This window comes from Telopea speciosissima, chromosome 8 (assembly GCF_018873765.1).
Source record: "Telopea speciosissima isolate NSW1024214 ecotype Mountain lineage chromosome 8, Tspe_v1, whole genome shotgun sequence".
NCBI lineage: Eukaryota > Viridiplantae > Streptophyta > Magnoliopsida > Proteales > Proteaceae > Telopea > Telopea speciosissima.
Window position 1 is genome coordinate 39,448,655 of NC_057923.1, and position 7,640 is coordinate 39,456,294.

Below are 7,640 nucleotides of genomic sequence, written 5' to 3' on the forward strand. Positions count from 1 at the left end.
CCATTCTACAGCTATCCATGTGGTGAATGATTTTTGGATTCTAGACCTGTTATTTTCCTTTTTCTTTTGGCAGATGAGATGCCCATTGTAAATTGGATCCGTTAATAGAGATTAACAACTCTAAAATTCATCTTAGATGAAAAATCTAATTTTTCCCCTACTGGAGTTTAATAATATAGATTGTTCAAAACCATTTTAAATAATTTCAGAAACTCAACAAATATAATGCATAAACTAGATGGTTAAAGGGATCTGGTCTTTTCTTCTCTAATTTTTGTTGTTGCCAATATATTCTCTCAAAGGGCGCCCCTTGTCTCTTGATTGTTATCCATGCATAGCAGAATTACTAAGCTCATATCCACTCAAGAATTGGTGGCCTCACAAGAGACTTTTTTTGTCACCCCCACCTTACAATGTCTCATGAAACTTTGAAATTGTTTGTGCATAGGATGTGGTAGAGAGTTATTCGAATAGGTGGAGTATTATATGATTGTTTCATAGTTATTTATTCAACATTGTACGTGGGTGAGTCTTAGTAGGAGTAATTATTGAGTCCTAGTAAGGAATTATTCTACTAGTGGGTTGAGTAGTTTTAACTACTGGTACTTGTATTTGTATTGAATAATTAAAGGAGAATAGATAAACTTGAAAGGATAAACAATGCTCTAACGAGTAGGAGTTAAGCTTCCTCAATTAAGCCAAAGACGTCATAGCTTCATCCATAAAGCTATTTATCCATTTTCCCCTATTTTATCTCGTTCCTTTTTTACCCTATTTTCTCTCCTTCTAATTTTATCTTTCCTCCCTACCGTGCATGCATCACTTGGTATCAGAGCTAGGCATGTAAGCTCTTGCATTTATCCAGTTTTTCATGTGTCCTTACTCAAACAAAAAGAGAGGTGCTAACCAGCAAGTTCAAGGGGAATTGCCAACGGTGCAAGACAAAGACGATAACTCTTCTTCCACATCCAAAGGCTGTTTTAGAGGAAATAAAGATTTTACGCCAGCAATTTTCTACGTTTGACCTTTAAAGAGGAAGGAATGTTATGTGCAGAGAGTTATTTGGATAAGTGGAGTATCATATTTATTCAATATTGTATGTGGAGTGAGTCTTAATAAGAGTAGTTATTGAGTCCTAGTGGGAAGATATTCTAATAGTGGCTTAAGTAGTTTTAACAACTTGTAATTTTTATTTATATTGGATAGTTAAAGGAGAATATATAGTTTTGAAGGATAAACAATGCTTTAACGAGTAGGATATAGGCTTCCTCAATTAATCTAAAGACGTCATAGCTTCGTCTCTAAAGCTATTTATCCAATTTCCCCCTATGTTATCATCTTCCTTTTCTACTCTATTTTCTCTCCTAATCTTATCTTCTCTCCCTACTGTGCATGCATCATTATTGTTACGTTCATATGTAGTAGAGAGACCCTATAGGTAGTTATCAACTTATGTTAGTTGTAATATAGGAAGTTATCCAATAATGAGAAAAATGGGTTTAGTTATTAGAAGTAGATAGTTATTATAAATTATCTTGATTGTGTTGTGTAATCTTTAAATAGTTTACAAATGATTAATGAAGAAGACTTTTGTATCCCTAAATTATCTCTAAAAGATATGAGATAGGCTTCCTCACCCAAGCCAGGATGCAAGGCTTTAGGCGACTATTTATCCCATCCATTGTAAGATGTGTTTCGCGTAGGGCATGATAACTTGATCTCATCCTCACCTTCCTTTGGCTTATCATTGGCACTCTAAAGTAATTAGTATTTTTTCCATTAAAAGATATTTGGGGCTAGTTGTGAGGTGAAATGACGAATGGCAAGGAATCGCCATGTGGTCTCTACCTCGTACCCTCTTCGGAGAGAGAAGAGAAAGATGATGAAAGGTGAAAGTGAATGTCGGGAGTCGCCACCTAGAGGAGAGTCTAGGACCCAAAAATGTAATGTAATGGCACTCATGTTATACCCTTTTAGGGACAATTGGTCTGTTGATCCGGGTACGGGTCAAGTTACGGTCCGGGGAAGGTATTAGGCACCCCAGTCCGTCCGGACTTGTCGGTCTTTCTATTGCTAGGCAAAATTGGGTAAGGTCATAATATGCTCTGAAAAGGAATGTAAAGTACAAAAAAAAAAAATTTGTAAGAAAGTAGAATACAAGGGAAAGTGGAGAAACACATACCCGAAGGTTCGACTGCAAGGCAACAGTTTGTATACAGAAAAAGTAAGGAGATGACTCAAAACCTATGGGACCTAGGCATGGTTGACACTAAGCTAAACAGGATAAGATGATGAACATATAGAATCAAATATAGTAGTTCAATGCATGTACATGGGGAGCATGGAAATTGAAAGTAAAACAACATGAAAGCATGTGTGCATAGCGTGTATGCATGATGGAGTCTTAGACTATAGGGGGTGGGGATCATAAGAGGATGCATGCATGAAGTAAAATCTGCATCATTAAAAGAGGATAAATGAATATAAAAAGGAAGAAATAGGGGTGTGATCACCATCTAAAAAGATGGGATCACACTCCTCTTGGAGATGCAAAATGAAGATTAAGAGATTAATATCAAAACTTGATTAAAGTATAAAGAGAAAGGATCTCCTACCTAGTTAAAAGACAACATGACCGAAGATGTAGAGGTTTCCCTTTTGTAACTCAAGAGATTTGTACGTTGAGCAAGTATCACCACTTGTGGTAGTTTCTTTTGTCTCTTTGTAAGAGAACACTTTGTCTAAGCCGAGATCATCGGGTGGATGTCTTGAGGCTTTGAATCTTAAAGCTTCAAGTGGGTATTGTAACACTCAAAAGGTGGGAGAGGCAACAGGCTAAGGCTAAGTGAGGGCCAAAGGCTAAGGACTCAAAGCAAGAGAGTGGGGGATGGAATTGGGGCAAACAAGCACCAAAGAAGGACTGTGTCAAGTTCATGTAACCATCCCTAACATGAGAGGGGTGTGTGCACTCCCAAATTTGTGTAGGGATCCTAGGTTCGATCCGGATCGTCGAAAGGGGTTGTCTTTGCATCAACAATGGGTGTAAAGTCAAGGTAAGAGCCAATGGGGTTTGGGCATATGTTTAGTTACCTTAGGGGATGTTTCTTAGGGCCTAAGGGAAGCCATTATATACATCCAAGGTGCCAAAAATAGGCTTGGTCACGAAAGGAATTGAAATCGAAGCTTAACATGGCAAGTTTTGGCTTCTTGGATTTGCACAGATTCGACAGTGAAATTGCCCGAGTCGAAATCAAAGAGGGGTAAGATCGACATCGAGTAACTATCGATGAACAACACTCGACATCGAGGAAAATGGATCGGCTATCAAATTTTAAATCCTAAATGTCAAAGTAGGATAGACGGTGGGGATGTTTTGCTCGACAGTCAAAGAATAAATCCTTATCCATTGACAAGAAATGTCATCAGGCGAAACAACTTGGAATTACCTCCGCTAAGATTTGGAATCCAAGTGGAATTATTTTAAATTTTATTTGTAACTTGGATGCTCTGAAAAATCAGTTCATAGAAATTTGTCTTGAGGAAAAGATCAAATTTAAGGGGAAATGGATTGTTACATGCACACGTGATGAAAGGACACCATTGACAGTTATCAACTTATGTTAAGTATAGTATGGGGAGTTATTTGATAATGGAAAACATAAGTTTAGTTAATAGAAGTGGGATAGTTATTAGAAGTTATCTTAAGTGTGCTATGTAATCTTTAAATAATTTAAAAATAATTAATGAAAAAGACTTTGAATCCATAAATTATCTCTAAAAGAGATGAAGTAGGCTTCCTCAACCAAGCCAGGACGTAGAGCTTTAACTGTAATGCTAACCCCATGTTTTCCCTTATATCTTTTCTATATCCCCCCTTATTTTCTCTCCTCCCTCTCTTCTGCTCATATCAGAACTACAACTACTTGAGAGAGACCAAAAAAAGAGAGGGGTGGAGGGAGGGGATATGGATCCTCTGTGGACTAGGGTTAAGCAGCCATCGTGTTGAGCTCAACTCATGGGCAGCCACGTGGATTTGATGCAGATACCAATGGTTGGTAGACGGACGCAATTCAAAATTCAAAATTACCGCTCAAAATTCAAAAATGCCGAACCACCATCTACCCAACCATTGGACTTGCATCAAATCCATGTGGACATGTGAGTTGAGTGCAAAACAACGGCCGCTCAACCCCAGGCTGCAAAAGATCCAAATCCAGGGGGAGGAGGAAGAGAATGTGCTTAAAGCATAAGTGAAGACAAGAGAGTCAAACCCGTGATTTCCAGCAACAAAATGCTCTTCCCTCAAAGGCTATTGAAAAAATATAATTGTTGTTTTTTTGGTGAGAAAAAAGAAAACATATAATTAATTAGCAAGATATACATCAGGATTCTTAGTACAAAATGATTGTTTTCCAAAGAGAGTACAAAAATCTATGTGTTGCATTGTCCTCAGAGAGAAACCACTCTCTTTGGATCCATTGATTTGGATGAGATCTCTTTTGGTTCCTGATTATGTTCAATCTACCCCTTATGTTGTTTACAATTTCAATTAGAACGAGGGGGTCATCTGAACGAGTCATTGCTTTTAACTCCAAAAAATTGAACATTTAGGAAGTAGATGTGATGGCCAGGATTCTGTAGGAGTTAGTAGCATCGTTGGGACTTCTTTGTGGTAACACCATAACTCAGATATTAAGTAACAATCAATGTTACTTCTCTGTGGTAACACCATAACTCAGATATTAAGTAACAAGTTTCTCTTACTTGGCTAAATCTTGCTATAATTCCAGCTATCTCTGTCTCCACTTCGTTCTTTAGATTCTCAAAACCTGCAGCTATCAGCAAAACATGTCCTCGAAACAAAATGCAATAAGCCCAAGCAGATGATACTAATGTTGGGTTAGCAACTCCTGCGCATATCAAATATGTAGTGATCATAACAGGGAATGGAGAGATTAACTAAATACTAGTCAATAGATAAGCATGATTCTGAGAGATTAAAATCCATAGAATATTGATGAGGGGGAAATGTTAAGATTACACAACCAGTGGTTCACCTGCTTAAGAACAAACCTAGGATCCGATTTAATAGATCCGACAGATTTTGTTCCAAGAATCCTAAATAAAGTAACAAGTTAAAATTAACACCAGAAAGAACTAAGTAGACTTAAGTTTGTCAAGAGAACCAGATGATAGAAAAGAGTCACAAAAGTTGATTAAAGATGATTGAGAGATGCATTCCACTCGCAGTCCCAGAGGACCAGCAGCCCAACTTCATTTAGACCAATCACAGGTGAAGAAAATATGCCAGATCAACTAAGTATGAATACCACAAAGAGTACAGTGTGGCTCAACCGGAATCCACTTGGACAGGATTGCTTTGACTGGGATTCCTGCATGTAAGACACGCCAAAAAAATAATTTAAATTTAGGATGTAATTTCAATTTCCAAAAGAAACTCCACCATCTAGAGAGAGTACATCTCCATAGTTCTAGATTGTCGGTTATATGAACAGAAGAGATCACATCAATTAAATTAAAAGGGAGGACCGATTGAATTAAGTCAAGATTCCAACACTTATTAACAATCAAGTCACTCACAAGAGAAGATGGAGAAAAATTGGGATGAGAAAAGGATAAGGGAAGGTTCGGCAAAGAAAGGATCCAAGGATCATCCCAAATGAAAATTTGAAGATCCATTACCAACATAAGCTTGAACCATTTGTTTAAGGGTAAGGACGACATGAGCAATGCTATTCGAGGTCCATGACCCTCCTTTTTTTTTTTTTTTTGAGAACTTTTGGGTTAAAGGGTGATAACTGAGGGAACTACCTAGCTTTAAGACCTTTACCTAAATAGAGGTATTATTGTCAGTCAAGAGTTTCCACCCAAGTCTCAGAATGAGAGCCTTGTCATGGGTAGCACCCTTTCACAAACCCAGACCCCTATCACCAAGAGGAGCCCAGCTGATGAGATGAGCTTTTCTAGAATTACCATAATTGCCAATCCAAAAGTTAGAGCAAACAGAGTCAAGATTTTTGCAAATTTCTTTGGGAAAAGGAAACAAGACATAAGATAGGAAGGGATGGCAAAGAACAGATTGAATAAGAACTTTGTAGCCTGCAAACGAAAGGAGGCTCCCTTTCCAGGAAGAGAGACGAGATTTGACTCTTTGGACAATACAATCAAGATCTTTGACTTTGGATCTTGAGGGAAAAAGCCTGGTTCCTAGATAAGGAGAGTGAATCGCCATTTCCTTAATGCCAATTAAGGAGCAGAATCTTCTTCCATCCGAAATAGAGAAAATTTTGCTGAAAAAGATTTCATTCTTATCGAGATTAATATGTTGACCAGATAAATTAGAGAAAATGCCCAAAATACGTTTGATAGTTAGAATATCACTCTTAGTAGCTTCTACAGAAAATAAAAGTGTCATCGGCAAAAAGCAGGTGAGAGATTTCAGGGGCGAATCTAGCAACTTTAATGCCCCTAAACAGATCAAGGTCTCTGTAGGTGAAAAATAATCGGGAAAGAACTTCCATGATCGCCAGAAACAAATAAGGGCTCAAAGGGCACCCTTGGCGTATACCCTTAGAAGGTGTGAAAAAAACCATAAGGGCTACCCTCCAATTTTATCAAGAAAGAGGTGGAAAAAATTAAATTCCCAATCAATGCACACCAAAATTCACCAAAACCAAGGAATTTGAAAATGGTAGTGATCAGGCCCCATTTAACTTTATCATATGTCTTAGACATCAATTTTAATGGCAAAAAAACCAAGCTTTCCTTTCTTGTTGTGAAGGTAATGAAAAATTTCCTAGGCAATAATGATATTATCAAAGATTTGTCGTCCAAGAATAAAGGCAGATTCGAAGGGAGATATGAAAAAAGAAAGGTGAGGTTTCAATCTATTGGTCAGGATTTTGACAAAGATTTTATAAGAAATATTATTGCAAAGAAGAGTATGATTGCAATCAGGAGGGAGAGAGTAAGAAATAAAAAAGCAGTTGACAAAGCAAGAAAGATCAGTAGAGATGAAGTTCCAAAATTTTTAATAAAAATAAGCTTGAAAACCATCAATGCATGGGTCTTTGTAAGAACCCTTTGTAAGAACCCACAGAAAATATAACTTGATAAATCTCCTCCAAGGAAGGGGGAGAGCACAAGCCAGGTCGGACATCACTGGACAAAATAGGATCAAACAGACATTCAATAAAGGCAGGATCGAGAGGTTTGGAAGAGGTAAAGATGGAGGTCACATAACATTGGCAATTTCTTTAATGTCAGAGGTAACGCAACCCTGAGTCATCCATGATAGAAAGAATTTTTCTTTTTCTTAGATTGAACCTAACAAAGGAATGGTAACATTTGACCCTCTCCAGACCCTGCTAAACGTGGGAGTCTTGTGCACTGGGTACAGCAATGAAGTATAATTATTCCCGCGCCCAAAAGAGGAGAGAGGTGGATAACAATGGGTTGCGGTGTAATCAGTAATAACACAAGGGCTTAGGTCTGGTCAATTGTCATCATACCGTCATCTGCCCACAATATTTTCAACGCAAGTTATAGTTCAAACTTATGAAAAACCTGCCGTTGCCTACAAATCAATGATGATTTAAGAGCATCCCCTCATCCAAGAT